Source organism: Saccoglossus kowalevskii, chromosome 17 (genome assembly GCF_978046115.1).
Source record: "Saccoglossus kowalevskii chromosome 17, keSacKowa6.1, whole genome shotgun sequence".
In the NCBI taxonomy this organism is placed as follows: domain Eukaryota; kingdom Metazoa; phylum Hemichordata; class Enteropneusta; family Harrimaniidae; genus Saccoglossus; species Saccoglossus kowalevskii.
The window spans coordinates 31,328,673-31,355,681 of NC_140657.1; the positions used below are offsets into that span (position 1 = coordinate 31,328,673).

The 27,009-nt window shown below is 36.2% G+C and overlaps 28 non-coding genes across 28 annotated transcripts; all 28 read right to left on the reverse strand.

The window, feature by feature from the left end:
• Positions 1-393: 393 nt before the first annotated feature.
• TRNAK-UUU (transfer RNA lysine (anticodon UUU)) lies at positions 394-466 on the reverse strand. Its single transcript has one exon. It is a non-coding gene; the product is annotated as a tRNA-Lys (tRNA).
• A 263-nt stretch (positions 467-729) lies between these two features.
• TRNAI-UAU (transfer RNA isoleucine (anticodon UAU)) lies at positions 730-802 on the reverse strand. The gene has a single exon. It is a non-coding gene; the product is annotated as a tRNA-Ile (tRNA).
• Positions 803-2,495: 1,693 nt separating this feature from the next.
• Positions 2,496-2,568, reverse strand: TRNAK-UUU (transfer RNA lysine (anticodon UUU)). Its single transcript has one exon. It is a non-coding gene; the product is annotated as a tRNA-Lys (tRNA).
• A 263-nt stretch (positions 2,569-2,831) lies between these two features.
• Positions 2,832-2,904, reverse strand: TRNAI-UAU (transfer RNA isoleucine (anticodon UAU)). The gene has a single exon. It is a non-coding gene; the product is annotated as a tRNA-Ile (tRNA).
• A 2,257-nt stretch (positions 2,905-5,161) lies between these two features.
• On the reverse strand, positions 5,162-5,234 carry TRNAK-UUU (transfer RNA lysine (anticodon UUU)). Its single transcript has one exon. It is a non-coding gene; the product is annotated as a tRNA-Lys (tRNA).
• An 864-nt stretch (positions 5,235-6,098) lies between these two features.
• Positions 6,099-6,171, reverse strand: TRNAK-UUU (transfer RNA lysine (anticodon UUU)). Its single transcript has one exon. It is a non-coding gene; the product is annotated as a tRNA-Lys (tRNA).
• Positions 6,172-6,769: 598 nt separating this feature from the next.
• Positions 6,770-6,842, reverse strand: TRNAK-UUU (transfer RNA lysine (anticodon UUU)). The gene has a single exon. It is a non-coding gene; the product is annotated as a tRNA-Lys (tRNA).
• Positions 6,843-7,361: 519 nt separating this feature from the next.
• Positions 7,362-7,434, reverse strand: TRNAE-UUC (transfer RNA glutamic acid (anticodon UUC)). The gene has a single exon. It is a non-coding gene; the product is annotated as a tRNA-Glu (tRNA).
• An 864-nt stretch (positions 7,435-8,298) lies between these two features.
• Positions 8,299-8,371, reverse strand: TRNAK-UUU (transfer RNA lysine (anticodon UUU)). Its single transcript has one exon. It is a non-coding gene; the product is annotated as a tRNA-Lys (tRNA).
• A 598-nt stretch (positions 8,372-8,969) lies between these two features.
• TRNAK-UUU (transfer RNA lysine (anticodon UUU)) lies at positions 8,970-9,042 on the reverse strand. Its single transcript has one exon. It is a non-coding gene; the product is annotated as a tRNA-Lys (tRNA).
• A 519-nt stretch (positions 9,043-9,561) lies between these two features.
• Positions 9,562-9,634, reverse strand: TRNAE-UUC (transfer RNA glutamic acid (anticodon UUC)). The gene has a single exon. It is a non-coding gene; the product is annotated as a tRNA-Glu (tRNA).
• Positions 9,635-11,994: 2,360 nt separating this feature from the next.
• On the reverse strand, positions 11,995-12,067 carry TRNAK-UUU (transfer RNA lysine (anticodon UUU)). Its single transcript has one exon. It is a non-coding gene; the product is annotated as a tRNA-Lys (tRNA).
• A 262-nt stretch (positions 12,068-12,329) lies between these two features.
• TRNAI-UAU (transfer RNA isoleucine (anticodon UAU)) lies at positions 12,330-12,402 on the reverse strand. Its single transcript has one exon. It is a non-coding gene; the product is annotated as a tRNA-Ile (tRNA).
• A 2,022-nt stretch (positions 12,403-14,424) lies between these two features.
• TRNAI-UAU (transfer RNA isoleucine (anticodon UAU)) lies at positions 14,425-14,497 on the reverse strand. The gene has a single exon. It is a non-coding gene; the product is annotated as a tRNA-Ile (tRNA).
• A 262-nt stretch (positions 14,498-14,759) lies between these two features.
• Positions 14,760-14,832, reverse strand: TRNAK-UUU (transfer RNA lysine (anticodon UUU)). The gene has a single exon. It is a non-coding gene; the product is annotated as a tRNA-Lys (tRNA).
• A 262-nt stretch (positions 14,833-15,094) lies between these two features.
• Positions 15,095-15,167, reverse strand: TRNAI-UAU (transfer RNA isoleucine (anticodon UAU)). Its single transcript has one exon. It is a non-coding gene; the product is annotated as a tRNA-Ile (tRNA).
• Positions 15,168-16,363: 1,196 nt separating this feature from the next.
• On the reverse strand, positions 16,364-16,436 carry TRNAI-UAU (transfer RNA isoleucine (anticodon UAU)). Its single transcript has one exon. It is a non-coding gene; the product is annotated as a tRNA-Ile (tRNA).
• A 262-nt stretch (positions 16,437-16,698) lies between these two features.
• On the reverse strand, positions 16,699-16,771 carry TRNAK-UUU (transfer RNA lysine (anticodon UUU)). The gene has a single exon. It is a non-coding gene; the product is annotated as a tRNA-Lys (tRNA).
• A 262-nt stretch (positions 16,772-17,033) lies between these two features.
• Positions 17,034-17,106, reverse strand: TRNAI-UAU (transfer RNA isoleucine (anticodon UAU)). Its single transcript has one exon. It is a non-coding gene; the product is annotated as a tRNA-Ile (tRNA).
• A 2,733-nt stretch (positions 17,107-19,839) lies between these two features.
• On the reverse strand, positions 19,840-19,912 carry TRNAI-UAU (transfer RNA isoleucine (anticodon UAU)). Its single transcript has one exon. It is a non-coding gene; the product is annotated as a tRNA-Ile (tRNA).
• Positions 19,913-20,175: 263 nt separating this feature from the next.
• TRNAK-UUU (transfer RNA lysine (anticodon UUU)) lies at positions 20,176-20,248 on the reverse strand. Its single transcript has one exon. It is a non-coding gene; the product is annotated as a tRNA-Lys (tRNA).
• Positions 20,249-20,510: 262 nt separating this feature from the next.
• Positions 20,511-20,583, reverse strand: TRNAI-UAU (transfer RNA isoleucine (anticodon UAU)). The gene has a single exon. It is a non-coding gene; the product is annotated as a tRNA-Ile (tRNA).
• An 860-nt stretch (positions 20,584-21,443) lies between these two features.
• TRNAK-UUU (transfer RNA lysine (anticodon UUU)) lies at positions 21,444-21,516 on the reverse strand. Its single transcript has one exon. It is a non-coding gene; the product is annotated as a tRNA-Lys (tRNA).
• Positions 21,517-22,112: 596 nt separating this feature from the next.
• On the reverse strand, positions 22,113-22,185 carry TRNAK-UUU (transfer RNA lysine (anticodon UUU)). The gene has a single exon. It is a non-coding gene; the product is annotated as a tRNA-Lys (tRNA).
• Positions 22,186-22,447: 262 nt separating this feature from the next.
• Positions 22,448-22,520, reverse strand: TRNAI-UAU (transfer RNA isoleucine (anticodon UAU)). The gene has a single exon. It is a non-coding gene; the product is annotated as a tRNA-Ile (tRNA).
• Positions 22,521-23,453: 933 nt separating this feature from the next.
• TRNAK-UUU (transfer RNA lysine (anticodon UUU)) lies at positions 23,454-23,526 on the reverse strand. Its single transcript has one exon. It is a non-coding gene; the product is annotated as a tRNA-Lys (tRNA).
• A 597-nt stretch (positions 23,527-24,123) lies between these two features.
• On the reverse strand, positions 24,124-24,196 carry TRNAI-UAU (transfer RNA isoleucine (anticodon UAU)). Its single transcript has one exon. It is a non-coding gene; the product is annotated as a tRNA-Ile (tRNA).
• Positions 24,197-25,392: 1,196 nt separating this feature from the next.
• Positions 25,393-25,465, reverse strand: TRNAK-UUU (transfer RNA lysine (anticodon UUU)). Its single transcript has one exon. It is a non-coding gene; the product is annotated as a tRNA-Lys (tRNA).
• Between the last annotated feature and the right edge of the window lie 1,544 nt (positions 25,466-27,009).

Below are 27,009 nucleotides of genomic sequence, written 5' to 3' on the forward strand. Positions count from 1 at the left end.
ACCTCCATAATAAGTCAATGCTTTGATTTCATGCACGAAGATACTTCAAATGAGTCTATGAGTTGACAATGATTTGTGTTTTTATGAGAAAACGTTTAATCTAATTCAAAGCATTAATTAAATACCGAGTTATTACAATGAAATATTGAATTGTTTATGTTTTATTTATCTCAGCGATGTGAGAGAGCAACATCTGTTTTTATGTCAACTACGTTGCAAAATCACGCCCGCTGAGGCGGTTGAACACTTGACCTTAGGATTAAAAGTCCCACGCTCTACCGACTGAGCTAACCGGGCTGCTCAAGATCCTGTCTTTTCGTACTCGATTGTCCCAAACCTCCATAATAAGTCAATGCTTTGATTTCACGCAAGAATATACACGTTTCAAAATTACGCCCGCTAAGGGGGTTGAACCCTTGACCTTAGGATTAAAAGTCCCACGCTCTACCGACTGAGCTAACCGGGCTGCTCAGGATCCTGTCTTTTCGTACTCGATTGTCCCAAACCTCCATAATAAGTCAATGCTTTGATTTCATGCACGAAGATACTTCAAATGAGTTTATGAGCTGACAATGATTTGTATTTTTATGAGAAAACGTTTAATCTAATTCAAAGCATTAATGAAATACCGAGTTATTACAATGACATGTTTGAATTGTTTATGTTTTATTTATCTCAGCGTTGTGAGAGAGCAACATCTGTTTTTATGTCAACTACGTTACAAAATTACGCCCGCTAAGGGTGTTGAACCCTTGACCTTAGGATTATAAGTCCCACGCTCTACTGACTGAGCTAACCGGGCTGCTCAACAACCTGTCTTTTCGTACTCGATTGTCCCAAACCTCCATAATAAGTCAATGCTTTGATTTCACGCAAGAAGATACTTCAAATGAGTCTATGAGCTGACAATGATTTGTAATTTTATGAGAAAACGTTTAATCTAATTCAAAGCATTAATTAAATACCGAGTTATTACAATGAAATCGTTGAATTGTTTATGTTTTATTTATCTCAGCGATGTAAGCAAACAATATCTATTTTTATGTGAACCACGTTTCAAAATTACGCCCGCTAAGGGGGTTGAACCCTTGACCTTAGGATTAAAAGTCCCACGATCTACCGACTGAGCTTACCGGGCTGCTCAGGATCCTGTCTTTTCGTACTCGATTGTCCCAAACCTCCATAATAAGTCAATGCTTTGATTTCACGCACGAAGATACTTCAATTGAGTCTATGAGCTGTCAATGATTTATATTATTATGAGAAAACGTTTAATCTAATTCAAAGCATTAATTAAATACCGAGCTATTACAATGAAATCGTTGAATTGTTTGTGTTTTATTTATCTCAGCGATGCGAGCGAATAACATCAAGTTATTAGAATGAAATGTTTGAATTGTTTATGTTTCGCACTCTGTCTTTTCGTAGTCGATTGTCCCAAATCTCCATAATAAGTCAATGCTTTGATTTCATGCACGAAGATACTTCAAATGAGTCTATGAGTTGACAATGATTTGTGTTTTTATGAGAAAACGTTTAATCTAATTCAAAGCATTAATTAAATACCGAGTTATTACAATGAAATATTGAATTGTTTATGTTTTATTTATCTCAGCGATGTGAGAGAGCAACATCTGTTTTTATGTCAACTACGTTGCAAAATCACGCCCGCTGAGGCGGTTGAACACTTGACCTTAGGATTAAAAGTCCCACGCTCTACCGACTGAGCTAACCGGGCTACTCAAGATCCTGTCTTTTCGTACTCGATTGTCCCAAACCTCCATAATAAGTCAATGCTTTGATTTCACGCAAGAATATACTTCAAATGAGTCTATGAGCTGACAATGATTTGTAATTTTATGAGAAAACGTTTAATCTAATTCAAAGCATTAATTAAATACCGAGTTATTACAATGAAATCGTTGAATTGTTTGTGTTTTATTTATCTCTGCGATGCGAGCGAATAATATCAAGTTACTTCAAATGAGTCTATGAGGTGACAATGATTTGTATTTTTATGAGAAAACGTTTAATCTAATTCAAAGCATTAATTAAATACCGAGTTATTACAATGAAATGTTTGAATTGTTTATGTTTTATTTATCTCAGCGATGTAAGCAAACAATATCTATTTTCACGTGATCAACGTTTCAAAATTACACCCGCTAAAGGGGTTGAACCCTTGACCTTAGGATTAAAAGTTCCACGCTCTACCGACTGAGCTAACCGGGCTGCTCAGGATCCTGTCTTTTCGTACTCGATTGTCCCAAACCTCCATAATAAGTCAATGCTTTGATTTCACGCACGAAGATACTTCAAATGAGTCTATGAGCTGACAATGATTTGTATTTTTATGAGAAAACGTTTAATCTAATTCAAAGCATTAATTAAATACCGAGTTATTACAATGAAATCGTTGAATTGTTTATGTTTTATTTATCTCAGCGTTGTGAGCAAACAATATTGATTTTTATGTGAACCACGTTTCAAAATTACGCCCGCTAAGGGGGTTGAACCCTTGACCTTAGGATTAAAAGTCCCACGCTCTACCGACTGAGCTAACCGGGCTGCTCAGGATCCTGTCTTTTCGTACTCGATTGTCCCAAACCTCCATAATAAGTCAATGCTTTGATTTCATGCACGAAGATACTTCAAATGAGTTTATGAGCTGACAATGATTTGTATTTTTATGAGAAAACGTTTAATCTAATTCAAAGCATTAATGAAATACCGAGTTATTACAATGAAATGTTTGAATTGTTTATGTTTTATTTATCTCAGCGTTGTGAGAGAGCAACATCTGTTTTTATGTCAACTACGTTACAAAATTACGCCCGCTAAGGGTGTTGAACCCTTGACCTTAGGATTATAAGTCCCACGCTTTACTGACTGAGCTAACCGGGCTGCTCAACATCCTGTCTTTTCGTACTCGATTGTCCCAAACCTCCATAATAAGTCAATGCTTTGATTTCACGCAAGAAGATACTTCAAATGAGTCTATGAGCTGACAATGATTTGTAATTTTATGAGAAAACGTTTAATCTAATTCAAAGCATTAATTAAATACCGAGTTATTACAATGAAATCGTTGAATTGTTTATGTTTTATTTATCTCAGCGATGTAAGCAAACAATATCTATTTTTATGTGAACCACGTTTCAAAATTACGCCCGCTAAGGGGGTTGAACCCTTGACCTTAGGATTAAAAGTCCCACGATCTACCGACTGAGCTTACCGGGCTGCTCAGGATCCTGTCTTTTCGTACTCGATTGTCCCAAACCTCCATAATAAGTCAATGCTTTGATTTCATGCACGAAGATACTTCAAATGAGTCTATGAGTTGACAATGATTTGTGTTTTTATGAGAAAACGTTTAATCTAATTCAAAGCATTAATTAAATACCGAGTTATTACAATGAAATATTGAATTGTTTATGTTTTATTTATCTCAGCGATGTGAGAGAGCAACATCTGTTTTTATGTCAACTACGTTGCAAAATCACGCCCGTTGAGGCGGTTGAACCCTTGATCTTAGGATTAAAAGTCCCACGCTCTACCGACTGAGCTAACCGGGCTGCTCAAGATCCTGTCTTTTCGTACTCGATTGTCCCAAACCTCCATAATAAGTCAATGCTTTGATTTCACGCAAGAAGATACTTCAAATGAGTCTATGAGCTGACAATGATTTGTAATTTTATGAGAAAACGTTTAATCTAATTCAAAGCATTAATTAAATACCGAGTTATTACAATGAAATCGTTGAATTGTTTGTGTTTTATTTATCTCTGCGATGCGAGCGAATAATATCAAGTTACTTCAAATGAGTCTATGAGGTGACAATGATTTGTATTTTTATGAGAAAACGTTTAATCTAATTCAAAGCATTAATTAAATACCGAGTTATTACAATGAAATGTTTGAATTGTTTATGTTTTATTTATCTCAGCGATGTAAGCAAACAATATCTATTTTTATGTGAACCACGTTTCAAAATTACGCCCGCTAAGGGGGTTGAACCCTTGACCTTAGGATTAAAAGTCCCACGATCTACCGACTGAGCTTACCGGGCTGCTCAGGATCCTGTCTTTTCGTACTCGATTGTCCCAAACCTCCATAATAAGTCAATGCTTTGATTTCATGCACGAAGATACTTCAAATGAGTCTATGAGTTGACAATGATTTGTGTTTTTATGAGAAAACGTTTAATCTAATTCAAAGCATTAATTAAATACCGAGTTATTACAATGAAATATTGAATTGTTTATGTTTTATTTATCTCAGCGATGTGAGAGAGCAACATCTGTTTTTATGTCAACTACGTTGCAAAATCACGCCCGCTGAGGCGGTTGAACACTTGACCTTAGGATTAAAAGTCCCACGCTCTACCGACTGAGCTAACCGGGCTGCTCAAGATCCTGTCTTTTCGTACTCGATTGTCCCAAACCTCCATAATAAGTCAATGCTTTGATTTCACGCAAGAATATACTTCAAATGAGTCTATGAGCTGACAATGATTTGTAATTTTATGAGAAAACGTTTAATCTAATTCAAAGCATTAATTAAATACCGAGTTATTACAATGAAATCGTTGAATTGTTTGTGTTTTATTTATCTCTGCGATGCGAGCGAATAATATCAAGTTACTTCAAATGAGTCTATGAGGTGACAATGATTTGTATTTTTATGAGAAAACGTTTAATCTAATTCAAAGCATTAATTAAATACCGAGTTATTACAACGAAATGTTTGAATTGTTTATGTTTTATTTATCTCAGCGATGTAAGCAAACAATATCTATTTTCACGTGATCAACGTTTCAAAATTACACCCGCTAAAGGGGTTGAACCCTTGACCTTAGGATTAAAAGTTCCACGCTCTACCGACTGAGCTAACCGGGCTGCTCAGGATCCTGTCTTTTCGTACTCGATTGTCCCAAACCTCCATAATAAGTCAATGCTTTGATTTCACACACGAAGATACTTCAAATGAGTCTATGAGCTGACAATGATTTGTATTTTTATGAGAAAACGTTTAATCTAATTCAAAGCATTAATTAAATACCGAGTTATTACAATGAAATCGTTGAATTGTTTATGTTTTATTTATCTCAGCGTTGTGAGCAAACAATATTGATTTTTATGTGAACCACGTTTCAAAATTACGCCCGCTAAGGGGGTTGAACCCTTGACCTTAGGATTAAAAGTCCCACGCTCTACCGACTGAGCTAACCGGGCTGCTCAGGATCCTGTCTTTTCGTACTCGATTGTCCCAAACCTCCATAATAAGTCAATGCTTTGATTTCATGCACGAAGATACTTCAAATGAGTTTATGAGCTGACAATGATTTGTATTTTTAAGAGAAAACGTTTAATCTAATTCAAAGCATTAATGAAATACCGAGTTATTACAATGAAATGTTTGAATTGTTTATGTTTTATTTATCTCAGCGATGTGAGAGAGCAACATCTGTTTTTATGTCAACTACGTTGCAAAATTACGCCCGCTATGGGGGTTGAACCCTTGACCTTAGGATTAAAAGTCCCACGCTCTACCGACTGAGCTAACCGGGCTGCTCAGGATCCTGTCTTTTCGTACTCGATTGTCCCAAATCTCCATAATAAGTCAATGCTTTGATTTCACGCACGAAGATACTTCAAATGAGTCTATGAGCTGACAATGATTTGTATTTTTATGAGAAAACGTTTAATCTAATTCAAAGCATTAATTAAATACCGAGTTATTACAATGAAATCGTTGAATTGTTTGTGTTTTATTTATCTCAGCGATGCGAGCGAATAATATCAAGTTATTAGAATGAAATGTTTGAATTGTTTATTTTTCAGACTCTGTCTTTTCGTAGTCGATTGTCCCAAATCTCCATAATAAGTCAATGCTTTGATTTCACGCACGAATATACTTCAAATGAGTCTATGAGCTGACAATGATTTGTATTTTTATGAGAAAACGTTTAATCTAATTCAAAGCGTTAATTAAATTCCGAGTTATTACAATGAAATGTTTGAATTGTTTATGTTTTATTTATCTCAGCGATGTGAGAGAGCAACATCTGTTTTTATGTCAACTACGTTACAAAATTACGCCCGCTAAGGGAGTTGAACCCTTGACCTTAGGATTAAAAGTCCCACGCTCTACCGACTGAGCTAACCGGGCTGCTCAGGATCCTGTCTTTTCGTACTCGATTGTCCCAAACCTCCATAATAAGTCAATGCTTTGATTTCACGCACGAAGATACTTCAAATGAGTCTATGAGCTGACAATGATTTGTATTTTTATGAGAAAACGTTTAATCTAATTCAAAGCATTAATTAAATACCGAGTTATTACAATGAAATATTGAATTGTTTATGTTTTATTTATCTCAGCGTTGTGAGCAAACAATATTGATTTTTATGTGAACCACGTTTCAAAATTACGTCTGCTAAGGGGGTTGAACCCTTGACCTTAAGATTAAAAGTCCCACGCTCTACCGACTGAGCTAACCGGGCTGCTCAGGATCCTGTCTTTTCGTACTCGATTGTCCCAAACCTCCATAATAAGTCAATGCTTTGATTTCATGCACGAAGATACTTCAAATGAGTTTATGAGCTGACAATGATTTGTATTTTTATGAGAAAACGTTTAATCTAATTCAAAGCATTAATGAAATACCGAGTTATTACAACGAAATGTTTGAATTGTTTATGTTTTATTTATCTCAGCGATGTGAGAGAGCAACATCTGTTTTTATGTCAACTACGTTGCAAAATTACGCCCGCTAAGGGGGTTGAACCCTTGACCTTAGGATTAAAAGTCCCACGCTCTACCGACTGAGCTAACCGGGCTGCTCAGGATCCTGTCTTTTCGCACTCGATTGTCCCAAACCTCCATAATAAGTCAATGCTTTGATTTCACGCACGAAGATACTTCAAATGAGTCTATGAGCTGACAATGATTTGTATTTTTATGAGAAAACGTTTAATCTAATTCAAAGCATTAATTAAATACCGAGTTATTACAATGAAATCGTTGAATTGTTTGTGTTTTATTTATCTCAGCGATGCGAGCGAATAATATCAAGTTATTAGAATGAAATGTTTGAATTGTTTATTTTTCGGACTCTGTCTTTTCGTAGTCGATTGTCCCAAATCTTCATAATAAGTCAATGCTTTGATTTCACGCACGAAGATACTTCAAATGAGTCTATGAGCTGACAATGATTTGTATTTTTATGAGAAATCGTTTAATCTAATTCAAAGCATTAATTAAATTCCGAGTTATTACAATGAAATGTTTATGTTTTATTTATCTCAGCGATGTGAGAGAGCAACATCTGTTTTTATGTCAACTACGTTTGAAAATTACGCCCGCTAAGGGGGTTGAACCCTTGACCTTAGGATTGAAAGTCCCACGCTCTACCGACTGAGCTAACCGGGCTGCTCAAGATCCTGTCTTTTCGTACTCGATTGTCCCAAACCTCCATAATAAGTCAATGCTTTGATTTCATGCACGAAGATACTTCAAATGAGTCTATGAGCTGACAATGATTTGTATTTTTATGAGAAAACGTTTAATCTAATTCAAAGCATTAATTAAATACCGAGTTATTACAATGAAATCGTTGAATTGTTTGTGTTTTATTTATCTCAGCGATGCGAGCGAATAATATCAAGCTATTAGAATGAAATGTTTGAATTGTTTATGTTTTGCACTCTGTCTTTTCGTGGTCGATTGTCCCAAATCTCCATAATAAGTCAATGCTTTGATTTCACGCACGAAGATACTTCAAATGAGTCTATGAGCTGACAATGATTTGTATTTTTATGAGAAAACGTTTAATCTAATTCAAAGCATTAATTAAATACCGAGTTATTATAAAGAAATGTTTGAATTGTTTATGTTTTATTTATCTCAGCGATGTAAGCAAACAATATCTATTTTCATGTGAACAACGTTTCAAAATTACGCCTGCTAAGGGGGTTGAACCCTTGACCTTAGGATTAAAAGTCCCACGCTCTACCGACTGAGCTAACCGGGCTGCTCAGGATCCTGTCTTTTCGTACTCGATTGTCCCAAACCTCCATAATAAGTCAATGCTTCGATTTCATGCACGAAGATACTTCAAATGAGTTTATGAGCTGACAATGATTTGTATTTTTATGAGAAAACGTTTAATCTAATTCAAAGCATTAATGAAATACCGAGTAATTACAATGAAATGTTTGAATTGTTTATGTTTTATTTATCTCAGCGATGTGAGAGAGCAACATCTGTTTTTATGTCAACTACGTTTCAAAATTACGCCCGCTAAGGGGGTTGAACCCTTGACCTTAGGATTAAAAGTCCCACGCTCTACCGACTGAGCTAACCGGGCTGCTCAGGATCCTGTCTTTTCGTACTCGATTGTCCCAAACCTCCATAATAAGTCAATGCTTTGATTTCACGCACGAAGATACTTCAAATGAGTCTATGAGCTGACAATGATTTGTATTTTTATGAGAAAACGTTTAATCTAATTCAAAGCATTAATTAAATACCGAGTTATTACAATGAAATGTTTGAATTGTTTATGTTTTATTTATCTCAGCGATGTAAGCAAACAATATCTATTTTTATGTGAACCACGTTTCAAAATTACGCCCGCTAAGGGGGTTGAACCCTTGACCTTAGGATTAAAAGTCCCACGATCTACCGACTGAGCTTACCGGGCTGCTCAGGATCCTGTCTTTTCGTACTCGATTGTCCCAAACCTCCATAATAAGTCAATGCTTTGATTTCATGCACGAAGATACTTCATATGAGTCTATGAGTTGACAATGATTTGTGTTTTTATGAGAAAACGTTTAATCTAATTCAAAGCATTAATTAAATACCGAGTTATTACAATGAAATATTGAATTGTTTAGGTTTTATTTATCTCAGCGATGTGAGAGAGCAACATCTGTTTTTATGTCAACTACGTTGCAAAATTACGCCCGCTAAGGGGGTTGAACCCTTGACCTTAGGATTAAAAGTCCCACGCTCTACCGACTGAGCTAACCGGGCTGCTCAGGATCCTGTCTTTTCGCACTCGATTGTCCCAAACCTCCATAATAAGTCAATGCTTTGATTTCACGCACGAAGATACTTCAAATGAGTCTATGAGCTGACAATGATTTGTATTTTTATGAGAAAACGTTTAATCTAATTCAAAGCATTAATTAAATACCGAGTTATTACAATGAAATCGTTGAATTGTTTGTGTTTTATTTATCTCAGCGATGCGAGCGAATAATATCAAGTTATTAGAATGAAATGTTTGAATTGTTTATTTTTCGGACTCTGTCTTTTCGTAGTCGATTGTCCCAAATCTCCATAATAAGTCAATGCTTTGATTTCACGCACGAAGATACTTCAAATGAGTCTATGAGCTGACAATGATTTGTATTTTTATGAGAAATCGTTTAATCTAATTCAAAGCATTAATTAAATTCCGAGTTATTACAATGAAATGTTTATGTTTTATTTATCTCAGCGATGTGAGAGAGCAACATCTGTTTTTATGTCAACTACGTTTGAAAATTACGCCCGCTAAGGGGGTTGAACCCTTGACCTTAGGATTGAAAGTCCCACGCTCTACCGACTGAGCTAACCGGGCTGCTCAAGATCCTGTCTTTTCGTACTCGATTGTCCCAAACCTCCATAATAAGTCAATGCTTTGATTTCATGCACGAAGATACTTCAAATGAGTCTATGAGCTGACAATGATTTGTATTTTTATGAGAAAACGTTTAATCTAATTCAAAGCATTAATTAAATACCGAGTTATTACAATGAAATCGTTGAATTGTTTGTGTTTTATTTATCTCAGCGATGCGAGCGAATAATATCAAGCTATTAGAATGAAATGTTTGAATTGTTTATGTTTTGCACTCTGTCTTTTCGTGGTCGATTGTCCCAAATCTCCATAATAAGTCAATGCTTTGATTTCACGCACGAAGATACTTCAAATGAGTCTATGAGCTGACAATGATTTGTATTTTTATGAGAAAACGTTTAATCTAATTCAAAGCATTAATTAAATACCGAGTTATTATAAAGAAATGTTTGAATTGTTTATGTTTTATTTATCTCAGCGATGTAAGCAAACAATATCTATTTTCATGTGAACAACGTTTCAAAATTACGCCTGCTAAGGGGGTTGAACCCTTGACCTTAGGATTAAAAGTCCCACGCTCTACCGACTGAGCTAACCGGGCTGCTCAGGATCCTGTCTTTTCGTACTCGATTGTCCCAAACCTCCATAATAAGTCAATGCTTCGATTTCATGCACGAAGATACTTCAAATGAGTTTATGAGCTGACAATGATTTGTATTTTTATGAGAAAACGTTTAATCTAATTCAAAGCATTAATGAAATACCGAGTAATTACAATGAAATGTTTGAATTGTTTATGTTTTATTTATCTCAGCGATGTGAGAGAGCAACATCTGTTTTTATGTCAACTACGTTTCAAAATTACGCCCGCTAAGGGGGTTGAACCCTTGACCTTAGGACTAAAAGTCCCACGCTCTACCGACTGAGCTAACCGGGCTGCTCAGGATCCTGTCTTTTCGTACTCGATTGTCCCAAACCTCCATAATAAGTCAATGCTTTGATTTCACGCACGAAGATACTTCAAATGAGTCTATGAGCTGACAATGATTTGTATTTTTATGAGAAAACGTTTAATCTAATTCAAAGCATTAATTAAATACCGAGTTATTACAATGAAATGTTTGAATTGTTTATGTTTTATTTATCTCAGCGATGTAAGCAAACAATATCTATTTTTATGTGAACCACGTTTCAAAATTACGCCCGCTAAGGGGGTTGAACCCTTGACCTTAGGATTAAAAGTCCCACGATCTACCGACTGAGCTTACCGGGCTGCTCAGGATCCTGTCTTTTCGTACTCGATTGTCCCAAACCTCCATAATAAGTCAATGCTTTGATTTCATGCACGAAGATACTTCAAATGAGTCTATGAGTTGACAATGATTTGTGTTTTTATGAGAAAACGTTTAATCTAATTCAAAGCATTAATTAAATACCGAGTTATTACAATGAAATATTGAATTGTTTAGGTTTTATTTATCTCAGCGATGTGAGAGAGCAACATCTGTTTTTATGTCAACTACGTTGCAAAATCACGCCCGCTAAGGCGGTTGAACCCTTGACCTTAGGATTAAAAGTCCCACGCTCTACCGACTGAGCTAACCGGGCTGCTCAGGATCCTGTCTTTTCGTACTCGATTGTCCCAAACCTCCATAATAAGTCAATGCTTCGATTTCATGCACGAAGATACTTCAAATGAGTCTATGAGTTGACAATGATTTGTGTTTTTATGAGAAAACGTTTAATCTAATTCAAAGCATTAATTAAATACCGAGTTATTACAATGAAATATTGAATTGTTTATGTTTTATTTATCTCAGCGATGTGAGAGAGCAACATCTGTTTTTAAGTCAACTAGGTTGCAAAATCACGCCCGCTAAGGCGGTTGAACCCTTGACCTTAGGATTAAAAATCCCACGCTCTACCGACTGAGCTAACCGGGCTGCTCAGGATCCTGTCTTCTCGTACTCGATTGTCCCAAACCTCCATAATAAGTCAATGCTTTGATTTCACGCAAGAAATTACGCCCGCTAAGGGGGTTGAACCCTTGACCTTATGATTAAAAGTCCCACGCTCTACCGACTGAGCTAACCGGGCTGCTCAGGATCCTGTCTTTTCGTACTCGATTGGCCCAAACCTCCATAATAAGTCAATGCTTTGATTTCACGCACGAAGATACTTCAAATGAGTCTATGAGCTGACAATGATTTGTATTTTTATGAGAAAACGTTTAATCTAATTCAAAGCATTAATTAAATACCGAGTTATTACAATGAAATGTTTGAATTGTTTATGTTTTATTTATCTCAGCGATGTAAGCAAACAATATCTATTTTCATGTGAACAACGTTTCAAAATTACGCCCGCTAAGGGGGTTGAACCCTTGACCTTAGGATTAAAAGTCCCACGCTCTACCGACTGAGCTAACCGGGCTGCTCAGGATCCTGTCTTTTCGTACTCGATTGTCCCAAACCTCCATAATAAGTCAATGCTTTGATTTCATGCACGAAGATACTTCAAATGAGTCTATGAGTTGACAATGATTTGTGTTTTTATGAGAAAACGTTTAATCTAATTCAAAGCATTAATTAAATACCGAGTTATTACAATGAAATATTGAATTGGTTATGTTTTATTTATCTCAGCGATGTGAGAGAGCAACATCTGTTTTTATGTCAACTACGTTGCAAAATCACGCCCGCTAAGGCAGTTGAACCCTTGACCTTAGCATTATAAGTCCCACGCTCTACCGACTGAGCTAACCGGGCTGCTCAGGATCCTGTCTTTTCGTACTCGATTGTCCCAAACCTCCATAATAAGTCAATGCTTTGATTTCACGCAAGAAATTACGCCCGCTAAGGTGGTTGAACCCTTGACCTTAGGATTAAAAGTCCCACGCTCTACCGACTGAGCTAACCGGGCTGCTCAGGATCCTGTCTTTTCGTACTCGATGGGCTCAAACCTCCATAATAAGTCAATGCTTTGATTTCACGCACGAAGATACTTCAAATGAGTTTATGAGCTGACAATGATTTGTATTTTTACGAGAAAACGTTTAATCTAATTCAATGCATTAATTAAATACCGAGTTAATACAATGAAATATTGAATTGTTTATGTTTTATTTATCTCAGCGATGTGAGCAAACAATATTTATTTTTATGTGAACCACGTTTCAAAATTACGCCCGCTAAGGGGGTTGAACCCTTGACCTTAAGATTAAAAGTCCCACGCTCTACCGACTGAGCTAACCGGGGTGCTCAGGATCCTGTCTTTTCGTACTCGATTGTCCCAAACCTCCATAATAAGTCAATGCTTTGATTTCATGCACGAAGATACTTCAAATGAGTTTATGAGCTGACAATGATTTGTATTTTTATGAGAAAACGTTTAATCTAATTCAAAGCATTAATTAAATACCGAGTTATTACAATGAAATGTTTGAATTGTTTATGTTTTATTTATCTCAGCGATGTGAGCAAACAATATTTATTTTTATGTGAACCACGTTTCAAAATTACGCCCGCTAAGGGGGTTGAACCCTTGACCTTAGGATTAAAAGACCCACGCTCTACCGACTGAGCTAACCGGGCTGCTCAGGATCCTGTCTTTTCGTACTCGATTGTCCCAAACCTCCATAATAAGTCAATGCTTTGATTTCACGCACGAAGATACTTCAAATGAGTTTATGAGCTGACAGTGATTTGTATTTTTATGAGAAAACGTTTAATCTAATTCAAAGCATTAATGAAATACCGAGTTATTACAATGAAATGTTTGAATTGTTTATGTTTTATTTATCTCAGCGATGTGAGAGAGCAACATCTGTTTTTATGTCAACTACGTTTCAAAATTACGCCCGCTAAGGGGGTTGAACCCTTGACCTTAAGATTAAAAGTCCCACGCTCTACCGACTGAGCTAACCGGGCTGCTCAGGATCCTGTCTTTTCGTACTCGATTGTCCCAAACCTCCATAATAAGTCAATGCTGTGATTTCATGCACGAAGATACTTCAAATGAGTCTATGAGTTGACAATGATTTGTGTTTTTATGAGAAAACGTTTAATCTAATTCAAAGCATTAATTAAATACCGAGTTATTACAATGAAATATTGAATTGGTTATGTTTTATTTATCTCAGCGATGTGAGAGAGCAACATCTGTTTTTATGTCAACTACGTTGCAAAATCACGCCCGCTAAGGCAGTTGAACCCTTGACCTTAGCATTATAAATCCCACGCTATACCGACTGAGCTAACCGGGCTGCTCAGGATCCTGTCTTTTCGTACTCGATTGTCCCAAACCTCCATAATAAGTCAATGCTTTGATTTCACGCAAGAAGATACTTCAAATGAGTCCATGAGCTGACAATGATTTGTAATTTTATGAGAAAACCTTAATCTAATTCAAAGCATTAATTAAATACCGAGTTATTACAATGAAATCGTTGAATTGTTTGTGTTTTATTTATCTCAGCGATGCGAGCGAATAATATCAAGTTATTAGAATGAAATGTTTGAATTGTTTATTTTTCGGACTCTGTCTTTTCGTAGTCGATTGTCCCAAATCTCCATAATAAGTCAATGCTTTGATTTCACGCACGAAGATACTTCAAATGAGTCTATGAGTTGACAATGATTTGTGTTTTTATGAGAAAACGTTTAATCTAATTCAAAGCATTAATTAAATACCGAGTTATTACAATGAAATATTGAATTGTTTATGTTTTATTTATCTCAGCGATGTGAGAGAGCAACATCTGTTTTTATGTCATCTACGTTGCAAAATCACGCCCGCTAAGGCGGTTGAACCATTGACCTTAGGATTATAAATCCCACGCTCTACCGACTGAGCTAACCGGGCTGCTCAGGATCCTGTCTTTTCGTACTCGATTGTCCCAAACCTCCATAATAAGTCAATGCTTTGATTTCACGCAAGAAGATACTTCAAATGAGTCTATGAGCTGACAATGATTTGTAATTTTATGAGAAAACGTTAATCTAATTCAAAGCATTAATTAAATACCGAGTTATTACAATGAAATCGTTGAATTGTTTGTGTTTTATTTATCTCAGCGATGTGAGCAAACAATATTTATTTTCATGTGAACAACGTTTCAAAATTACGCCCGCTAAGGGAGTTGAACCCTTGACCTTAGGATTAAAAGACCCACGCTCTACCGACTGAGCTAACCGGGCTGCTCAGGATTCTGTCTTTTCGTACTCGATTGTCCCAAACCTCCATAATAAGTCAATGCTTTGATTTCATGCACGAAGATACTTCAAATGAGTCTATGAGTTGACAATGATTTGTGTTTTTATGAGAAAACGTTTAATCTAATTCAAAGCATTAATTAAATACCGAGTTATTACAATGAAATATTGAATTGTTTATGTTTTATTTATCTCAGCGATGTGAGAGAGCAACATCTGTTTTTATGTCAACTACGTTGCAAAATCACGCCCGCTAAGGCGGTTGAACCCTTGACCTTAGGATTATAAATCCCACGCTCTACCGACTGAGCTAACCGGGCTGCTCAGGATCCTGTCTTTTCGTACTCGATTGTCCCAAACCTCCATAATAAGTCAATGCTTTGATTTCACGCAAGAAGATACTTCAAATTAGTCTATGAGCTGACAATGATTTGTAATTTTATGAGAAAACGTTAATCTAATTCAAAGCATTAATTAAATACCGAGTTATTACAATGAAATCGTTGAATTGTTTGTGTTTTATTTATCTCAGCGATGTGAGCAAACAATATTTATTTTCATGTGAACAACGTTTCAAAATTACGCCCGCTAAGGGAGTTGAACCCTTGACCTTTGGATTAAAAGACCCACGCTCTACCGACTGAGCTAACCGGGCTGCTCAGGATTCTGTCTTTTCGTACTCGATTGTCCCAAACCTCCATAATAAGTCAATGCTTTGATTTCATGCACGAAGATACTTCAAATGAGTCTATGAGTTGACAATGATTTGTGTTTTTATGAGAAAACGTTTAATCTAATTCAAAGCATTAATTAAATACCGAGTTATTACAATGAAATATTGAATTGTTTATGTTTCATTTATCTCAGCGATGTGAGAGAGCAACATCTGTTTTTATGTCAACTACGTTGCAAAATCACGCCCGCTAAGGCGGTTGAACCCTTGACCTTAGGATTAAAAATCCCACGCTCTACCGACTGAGCTAACCGGGCTGCTCAGGATCCAGTCTTTTCGTACTCGATTGTCCCAAACCTCCATAATAAGTCAATGCTTTGATTTCACGCAAGAAGATACTTCAAATGAGTCCATGAGCTGACAATGATTTGTAATTTTATGAGAAAACCTTAATCTAATTCAAAGCATTAATTAAATACCGAGTTATTACAATGAAATCGTTGAATTGTTTGTGTTTTATTTATCTCAGCGATGCGAGCGAATAATATCAAGTTATTAGAATGAAATGTTTGAATTGTTTATTTTTCGGACTCTGTCTTTTCGTAGTCGATTGTCCCAAATCTCCATAATAAGTCAATGCTTTGATTTCACGCACGAAGATACTTCAAATGAGTCTATGAGTTGACAATGATTTGTGTTTTTATGAGAAAACGTTTAATCTAATTCAAAGCATTAATTAAATACCGAGTTATTACAATGAAATATTGAATTGTTTATGTTTTATTTATCTCAGCGATGTGAGAGAGCAACATCTGTTTTTATGTCATCTACGTTGCAAAATCACGCCCGCTAAGGCGGTTGAACCATTGACCTTAGGATTATAAATCCCACGCTCTACCGACTGAGCTAACCGGGCTGCTCAGGATCCTGTCTTTTCGTACTCGATTGTCCCAAACCTCCATAATAAGTCAATGCTTTGATTTCACGCAAGAAGATACTTCAAATGAGTCTATGAGCTGACAATGATTTGTAATTTTATGAGAAAACGTTAATCTAATTCAAAGCATTAATTAAATACCGAGTTATTACAATGAAATCGTTGAATTGTTTGTGTTTTATTTATCTCAGCGATGTGAGCAAACAATATTTATTTTCATGTGAACAACGTTTCAAAATTACGCCCGCTAAGGGAGTTGAACCCTTGACCTTAGGATTAAAAGACCCACGCTCTACCGACTGAGCTAACCGGGCTGCTCAGGATTCTGTCTTTTCGTACTCGATTGTCCCAAACCTCCATAATAAGTCAATGCTTTGATTTCATGCACGAAGATACTTCAAATGAGTCTATGAGTTGACAATGATTTGTGTTTTTATGAGAAAACGTTTAATCTAATTCAAAGCATTAATTAAATACCGAGTTATTACAATGAAATATTGAATTGTTTATGTTTTATTTATCTCAGCGATGTGAGAGAGCAACATCTGTTTTTATGTCAACTACGTTGCAAAATCACGCCCGCTAAGGCGGTTGAACCCTTGACCTTAGGATTATAAATCCCACGCTCTACCGACTGAGCTAACCGGGCTGCTCAGGATCCTGTCTTTTCGTACTCGATTGTCCCAAACCTCCATAATAAGTCAATGCTTTGATTTCACGCAAGAAGATACTTCAAATGAGTCTATGAGCTGACAATGATTTGTAATTTTATGAGAAAACGTTAATCTAATTCAAAGCATTAATTAAATACCGAGTTATTACAATGAAATCGTTGAATTGTTTGTGTTTTATTTATCTCAGCGATGTGAGCAAACAATATTTATTTTCATGTGAACAACGTTTCAAAATTACGCCCGCTAAGGGAGTTGAACCCTTGACCTTTGGATTAAAAGACCCACGCTCTACCGACTGAGCTAACCGGGCTGCTCAGGATTCTGTCTTTTCGTACTCGATTGTCCCAAACCTCCATAATAAGTCAATGCTTTGATTTCATGCACGAAGATACTTCAAATGAGTCTATGAGTTGACAATGATTTGTGTTTTTATGAGAAAACGTTTAATCTAATTCAAAGCATTAATTAAATACCGAGTTATTACAATGAAATATTGAATTGTTTATGTTTCATTTATCTCAGCGATGTGAGAGAGCAACATCTGTTTTTATGTCAACTACGTTGCAAAATCACGCCCGCTAAGGCGGTTGAACCCTTGACCTTAGGATTAAAAGTCCCACGCTCTACCGACTGAGCTAACCGGGCTGCTCAGGATCCAGTCTTTTCGTACTCGATTGTCCCAAACCTCCATAAGATACTTCAAATGAGTCTATGAGCTGACAATGATTTGTAATTTTATGAGAAAACGTTAATCTAATTCAAAGCATTAATTAAATACCGAGTTATTACAATGAAATCGTTGAATTGTTTATGTTTTATTTATCTCAGCGATGTGAGAGAGCAACATCTGTTTTTATGTCATCAACGTTGCAAAATCACGCCCGCTAAGGCGGTTGAACCCTTAACCTTAGAATTAAAAGTCCCACGCTCTACCGACTGAGCTAATCAGGCTGCTCAGGATCCTGTCTTTTCGTCCTCGATTGTCCCAAACCTCCATAATAAGTCAATGCTTTGATTTCATGCACGAAGATACTTCAAATGAGTCTATGAGTTGACAATGATTTGTGTTTTTATGAGAAAACGTTTAATCTAATTCAAAGCATTAATTAAATACCGAGTTATTACAATGAAATATTGAAATGTTTATGTTTTATTTATCTCAGCGATGTGAGCAAACAATATTTATTTTTATGTGAACCACGTTTCAAAATTACGCACGCTAAGGGGGTTGAACCCTTGACCTTAGGATTAAAAGTCCCACGCTCTACCGACTGAGCTAATCAGGCTACTCAGGATTCTGTCTTTTCGTACTCGATTGTCCCAAACCTCCATAATAAGTCAATGCTTTGATTACACGCACGAAGATACTTCAAATGAGTTTATGAGCTGACAATGATTTGTGTTTTTATGAGAAAACGTTTAATCTAATTCAAAGCATTAATTAAATACCGAGTTATTACAAGGAAATATTGACTTGTTTATGTTCTATTTATCTCAGCGATGTGAGCAAACAATATTTATTTTTATGTGAACCACGTTTCAAAATTACGGCCGCTAAGGGGGTTAAACCCTTGACCTTAGAATTAAAAGACCCACGCTCTACCGACTGAGCTAACCGGGCTGCTCAGGATCCTGTCTTTTCGTACTCGATTGTCCCAAGCCTCCATAATAAGTCAATGCTTTGATTTCATGCACGAAGATACTTCAAATGAGTCTATGAGTTGACAATGATTTGTGTTTTTATGAGAAAACGTTTAATCTAATTCAAAGCATTAATTAAATACCGAGTTATTACAATAAAATATTGAATTGTTTATGTTTTATTTATCTCAGCGATGTGAGAGAGCAACATCTGTTTTTATGTCAACTACGTTGCAAAATCACGCCCGCTAAGGCGGTTGAACCCTTGACCTTAGGATTAAAAATCCCACGCTCTACCGACTGAGCTAACCGGGCTGCTCAGGATCCTGTCTTTTCGTACTCGATTGTCCCAAACCTCCATAATAAGTCAATGCTTTGATTTCACGCAAGAAATTACGCCCGCTAAGGGGGTTGAACCCTAGACCTTAGGATTAAAAGTCCCACGCTCTACCGACTGAGCTAACCGGGCTGCTCAGGATCCTGTCTTTTCGTACTCGATTGTCCCAAGCCTCCATAATAAGTCAATGCTTTGATTTCACGCACGAAGATACTTCAAATGAGTTTATGAGCTGACAATGATTTGTATTTTTATGAGAAAACGTTTAATCTAATTCAAAGCATTAATGAAATACCGAGTTATTACAATGAAATGTTTGAATTGTTTATGTTTTATTTATCTCAGCGATGTGAGAGAGCAACATCTGTTTTTATGTCAACTACGTTTCAAAAATACGCGCGCTAAGGGGGTTGAACCCTTGACCTTAGGAATAAAAGTCCCACGCTCTACCGACTGAGCTAACCGGGCTGCTCAGGATCCTGTCTTTTCGTACTCGATTGTCTTAAACCTCCATAATAAGTCAATGCTTTGATTTCATGCACGAAGATACTTCAAATGAGTCTATGAGCTGTCAATGATTTGTATTTTTATGAGAAAACGTTTAATCTAATTCAAAGCATTAATTAAATATCGAGTTATTACAATGAAATATTGAATTGTTTATGTTTTATTTATCTCAGCGATGTGAGAGAGCAACATCTGTTTTTATGTCAACTATGTTGCAAAATCACGCCCGCTAAGGCGGTTGAACCCTTGACCTTAGGATTATAAATCCCACGCTCTACCGACTGAGCTAACCGGGCTGCTCAGGATCCTGTCTTTTCGTACTCGATTGTCCCAAACCTCCATAATAAGTCAATGCTTTGATTTCACGCAAGAAGATACTTCAAATGAGTTTATGAGCTGACAATGATTTGTATTTTTATGAGAAAACGTTTAATCTAATTCAAAGCATTAATGAAATACCGAGTTATTACAATGAAATGTTTGAATTGTTTATGTTTTATTTATCTCAGCGATGTGAGAGAGCAACATCTGTTTTTATGTCAACTACGTTTCAAAAATACGCCCGCTAAGGGGGTTGAACCCTTGACCTTAGGAATAAAAGTCCCACGCTCTACCGACTGAGCTAACCGGGCTGCTCAGGATTCTGTCTTTTCGTACTCGATTGTCCTAAACCTCCATAATAAGTCAATGCTTTGATTTCATGCACGAAGATACTTCAAATGAGTCTATGAGTTGACAATGATTTGTGTTTTTATGAGAAAACGTTTAATCTAATTCAAAGCATTAATTAAATATCGAGTTATAGCAATGAAATATTGAATTGTTTATGTTTTATTTATCTCAGCGATGTGAGAGAGCAACATCTGTTTTTATGTCAACTTCGTTGCAAAATCACGCCCGCTAAGGCGGTTGAACCCTTGACCTTAGGATTATAAATCCCACGCTCTACCGACTGAGCTAACCGGGCTGCTCAGGACCCTGTCTTTTCGTACTCGATTGTCCCAAACCTCCATAATAAGTCAATGCTTTGATTTCACGCAAGAAGATACTTCAAATGAGTCTATGAGCTGACAATGATTTGTAATTTAATGAGAAAACGTTAATCTAATTCAAAGCATTAATTAAATACCGAGTTATTACAATGAAATCGTTGAATTGTTTGTGTTTTATTTATCTCAGCGATGCGAGCGAATAATATCAAGTTATTAGAATGAAATGTTTGAATTGTTTATTTTTCGGACTCTGTCTTTTCGTAGTCGATTGTCCCAAATCTCCATAATAAGTCAATGCTTTGATTTCATGCACGAAGATACTTCAAATGAGTCTATGAGTTGACAATGATTTGTGTTTTTATGAGAAAACTTTTAATCTAATTCAAAGCATTAATTAAATACGAGTTATTACAATGAAATATTGAAATGTTTATGTTTTATTTATCTCAGCGATGTGAGAGAGCAACATCTGTTTTTATGTCAACTACGTTGCAAAATCACGCCTTCTAAGGCGGTTGAACCCTTGACCTTAGGATTAAAAATCCCACGCTCTACCGACTGAGCTAACCGGGCTGCTCAGGATCCTGTCTTTTCGTACTCGATTGTCCCAAACCTCCATAATAAGTCAATGCTTTGATTTCATGCACGAAGATACTTCAAATGAGTCTATGAGTTGACAATGATTTGTGTTTTTATGAGAAAACGTTTAATCTAATTCAAAGCATTAATTAAATACCGAGTTATTACAATGAAATATTGAAATGTTTATGTTTTATTTATCTCAGCGATGTGAGCAAACAATATTTATTTTTATGTGAACCACCTTTCAAAATTATGCCCGCTAAGGGGGTTGAACCCTTGACCTTAGGATTAAAAGTCCCACGCTCTACCGACTGAGCTAACCAGGCTGCTCAGGATCCTGTCTTTTCGTACTCGATTGTCCCAAACCTCCATAATAAGTCATTGCTTTGATTTCACGCACGAAGATACTTCAAATGAGTTTATGAGCTGACAATGATTTGTATTTTTATGAGAAAACTTTTAATCTAATTCAAAGCATTAATTAAATACCGAGTTATTGCAATAAAATATTGAATTGTTTATGTTTTATTTATCTCAGCGATGTGAGCAAACAATATTTATTTTTATGTGAACCACGTTTCAAAATTACGCCCGCTAAGGGGGTTGAACCCTGGACCTTAGGATTAAAAGTCCCACGCTCTACCGACTGAGCTAACAGGGCTGCTCAGGATCCTGTCTTTTCGTACTCGATTGTCCCAAACCTCCATAATAAGTCAATGCTTTGATTTTATGCACGAAGATACTTCAAATGAGTCTATGAGTTGACAATGATTTGTAATTTTATGAGAAAACGTTTAATCTAATTCAAAGCATTAATTAAATACCGAGTTATTACAATGAAATGTTTGAATTGTTTGTTTTATTTATCTCAGCGATGTGAGAGAGCAACATCTGTTTTTATGTCAACTACGTTTCAAAAATACGCCCGCTAAGGGGGTTGAACCCTTGACCTTAGGATTAAAAGTCCCACGCTCTACCGACTGAGCTAACCGGGCTGCTCAGGATTCTGTCTTTTCGTACTCGATTGTCCTAATCCTCCATAATAAGTCAATGCTTTGATTTCATGCACGAAGATACTTCAAATGAGTCTATGAGTTGACAATGATTTGTGTTTTTATGAGAAAACGTTTAATCTAATTCAAAGCATTAATTAAATATCGAGTTATTACAATGAAATATTGAATTGTTTATGTTTTATTTATCTCAGCGATGTGAGAGAGCAACATCTGTCTTTATGTCAACTACGTTGCAAAATCACGCCCGCTAAGGCGGTTGAACCCTTGACCTTAGGATTATAAATCCCACGCTCTACCGACTGAGCTAACCGGGCTGCTCAGGATCCTGTCTTTTCGTACTCGATTGTCCCAAACCTCCATAATAAGTCAATGCTTTGATTTCACGCAAGAAGATACTTCAAATGAGTCTATGAGCTGACAATGATTTGTAATTTTATGAGAAAACGTTAATCTAATTCAAAGCATTAATTAAATACCGAGTTATTACAATGAAATCGTTGAATTGTTTGTGTTTTATTTATCTCAGCGATGTGAGCAAACAATATTTATTTTTATGTGAACCACGTTTCAAAATTACGCCCGCTAAGGGGGTTGAACCCTTGACCTTAGGATTAAAAGACCCACGCTCTACCGACTGAGCTAACCGGGCTGCTCAGGATCCTGTCTTTTCGTACTCGAATGGCTCAAACCTCCATAATAAGTCAATGCTTCGATTTCACGCACGAAGATACTTCAAATGAGTTTATGAGCTGACAATGATTTGTATTTTTATGAGAAAACGTTTAATCTAATTCAATGCATTAATTAAATACCGAGTTAATACAATGAAATATTGAATTGTTTATGTTTTATTTATCTCAGCGATGTGAGCAAACAATATTTATTTTTATGTGAACCACGTTTCAAAATTACGCCCGCTAAGGGGGTTGAACCCTTGACCTTAGGATTAAAAGACCCACGCTCTACCGACTGAGCTAACCGGGCTGCTCAGGATCCTGTCTTTTCGTACTCGATTGTCGCAAACCTCCATAATAAGTCAATGCTTTGATTTCACGCACGAAGATACTTCAAATGAGTCTATGAGCTGACAATGATTTGTATTTTTATGAGAAAACGTTTAATCTAATTCAAAGCATTAATTAAATACCGAGTTATTACAATGAAATGTTTGAATTGTTTAGGTTTTATTTATCTCAGCGATGTGAGAGAGCAACATCTGTTTTTATGTCAACTACGTTTCAAAATTACGCCCGCTAAGGGGGTTGAACCCTTGACCTTAGGATTAAAAGTCCCACGCTCTACCGACTGAGCTAACCGGGCTGCTCAGGATCCTGTCTTTTCGTACTCGATTGTCCCAAACCTCCATAATAAGTCAATGCTTTGATTTCATGCACGAAGATACTTCAAATGAGTCTATGAATTGACAATGATTTGTGTTTTTATGAGAAAACGTTTAATCTAATTCAAAGCATTAATTAAATACCGAGTTATTACAATGAAATATTGAATTGTTTATGTTTTATTTATCTCAGCGATGTGAGCAAACAATATTTATTTTTATGTGAACCACGTTTCAAAATTACGCCCGCTAAGGGGGTTGAACCCTTGACCTTAGGATTAAAAGACCCACGCACTACCGACTGAGCTAACCGGGCTGCTCAGGATCCTGTCTTTTCGTACTCGATTGTCCCAAACCTCCATAATAAGTCAATGCTTTGATTTCATGCACGAAGATACTTCAAATGAGTTTATGAGTTGACAATGATTTGTGTTTTTATGAGAAAACGTTTAATCTAATTCAAAGCATTAATTAAATATCGAGTTATTACAATGAAATATTGAATTGTTTATGTTTTATTTATCTCAGTGATGTGAGAGAGCAACATCTGTTTTTATGTCAACTACGTTGCAAAATCACGCCCGCTAAGGCGGTTGAACCCTTGACCTTAGGATTATAAATCCCACGCTCTACCGACTGAGCTAAGCGGGCTGCACAGGATCCTGTCTTTTCGTACTCGATTGTCCCAAACTTCCATAATAAGTCAATGCTTTGATTTCACGCAAGAAGATACTTCAAATGAGTCTATGAGCTGACAGTGATTTGTAATTTTATGAGAAAACGTTAATCTAATTCAAAGCGTTAATTAAATACCGAGTTATTACAATGAAATCGTTGAATTGTTTGTGTTTTATTTATCTCAGCGATGCGAGCGAATAATATAAAGTTATTAGAATGAAATGTTTGAATTGTTTATTTTTCGGACTCTGTCTTTTCGTAGTCGATTGTCCCAAATCTCCATAATAAGTCAATGCTTTGATTTCACGCACGAAGATACTTCAAATGAGTCTATGAGTTGACAATGATTTGTGTTTTTATGAGAAAACGTTTAATCTAATTCAAAGCATTAATTAAATACCGAGATATTACAATGAAATATTGAATTGTTTATGTTTTATTTATCTCAGCGATGTGAAAGAGCAACATCTGTTTTTATGTCAACTACGTTGCAAAATCACGCCTTCTAAGGCGGTTGAACCCTTGACCTTAGGATTAAAAATCCCACGCTCTACCGACTGAGCTAACCGGGCTGCTCAGGATCCTGTCTTTTCGTACTCGATTGTCCCAAACCTCCATAATAAGTCAATGCTTTGATTTCATGCACGAAGATACTTCAAATGAGTCTATGAGTTGACAATGATTTGTGTTTTTATGAGAAAACGTTTAATCTAATTCAAAGCATTAATTAAATACCGAGTTATTACAATGAAATATTGAAATGTTTATGTGTTATTTATCTCAGCGATGTGAGCAAACAATATTTATTTTTATGTGAACCACGTTTCAAAATTATGCCCGCTAAGGGGGTTGAACCCTTGACCTTAGGATTAAAAGTCCCACGCTCTACCGACTGAGCTAACCATGCTGCTCAGGATCCTGTCTTTTCGTACTCGATTGTCCCAAACCTCCATAATAAGTCAATGCTTTGATTTCACGCACGAAGATACTTCAAATGAGTTTATGAGCTGACAATGATTTGTATTTTTATGAGAAAACTTTTAATCTAATTCAAAGCATTAATTAAATACCGAGTTATTACAATAAAATATTGAATTGTTTATGTTTTATTTATCTCAGCGATGTGAGCAAACAATATTTATTTTTATGTGAACCACGTTTCAAAATTACGCCCGCTAAGGGGGTTGAACCCTTGACCTTAGGATTAAAAGTCCCACGCTCTACCGACTGAGCTAACCGGGCTGCTCAGGATCCTGTCTTTTCGTACTCGATTGTCCCAAACCTCCACAATAAGTCAATGCTTTGATTTCATGCACGAAGATACTTCAAATGAGTCTATGAGTTGACAATGATTTGTGTTTTTATGAGAAAACGTTTAATCTAATTCAAAGCATTAATTAAATACCGAGTTATTACAATGAAATATTGAATTGTTTATGTTTTATTTATCTCAGCGATGTGAGAGAGCAACATCTGTTTTTATGTCAACTACGTTTCAAAATTACGCCCGCTAAGGGGGGTTGAACCCTTGACCTTAGGATTAAAAGTCCCACGCTCTACCGACTGAGCTAACCGGGATGCTCAGGATCCTGTCTTTTCGTACTCGATTGTCCCAAACCTCCATAATAAGTCAATGCTTTGATTTCATGCACGAAGATACTTCAAATGAGTCTATGAGTTGACAATGATTTGTGTTTTTATGAGAAAACGTTTAATCTAATTCAAAGCATTAATTAAATACCGAGTTATTACAATGAAATATTGAAATGTTTATATTTTATTTATCTCAGCGATGTGAGAGAGCAACATCTGTTTTTATGTCAACTACGTTGCAAAATCACGCCCGCTAAGGCGGTTGAACCCTTGACCTTAGGATTAAAAATCCCACGCTCTTCCGACTGAGCTAACCGGGCTGCTCAGGATCCTGTCTTTTCGTACTCGATTGTCCCAAACCTCCATAATAAGTCAATGCTTTGATTTCACGCAAGAAGTTACTTCAAATGAGTCTATGAGCTGACAATGATTTGTAATTTTATGAGAAAAAGTTTAATCTAATTCAAAGCATTAATTAAATACCGAGTTATTACAATGAAATGTTTGAATTGTTTAGGTTTTTTTTATCTCAGCGATGTGAGAGAGCAACATCTGTTTTTATGTCAACTACGTTTCAAAATTACGCCCGCTAAGGGGGTTGAACCTGTGACCTTAGGATTAAAAGGCCCACGCTCTACCGACTGAGCTAACCGGGCTGCTCAGGATCCTGTCTTTTCGTACTCGATTGTCCTAAACCTCCATAATAAGTCAATGCTTTGATTTCACGCACGAAGATACTTCAAATGAGTCTATGAGCTGTCAATGATTTATATTATTATGAGAAAACGTTTAATCTAATTCAAAGCATTAATTAAATACCGAGCTATTACAATGAAATCGTTGAATTGTTTGTGTTTTATTTATCTCAGCGATGCGAGCGAATAATATCAAGTTATTAGAATGAAATGTTTGAATTGTTTATGTTTCGCACTCTGTCTTTTCGTAGTCGATTGTCCCAAATCTCCATAATAAGTCAATGCTTTGATTTCACGCACGAAGATACTTAAAATGAGTCTATGAGCTGACAATGATTTGTATTTTTATGAGAAAACGTTTAATCTAATTCAAAGCATTAATTAAATACCGAGTTATTACAATGAAATATTGAATTGTTTATGTTTTATTTATCTCAGCGATGTGAGAGAGCAACATCTGTTTTTATGTCAACTACGGTTCAAAATTACGCCTGCTAA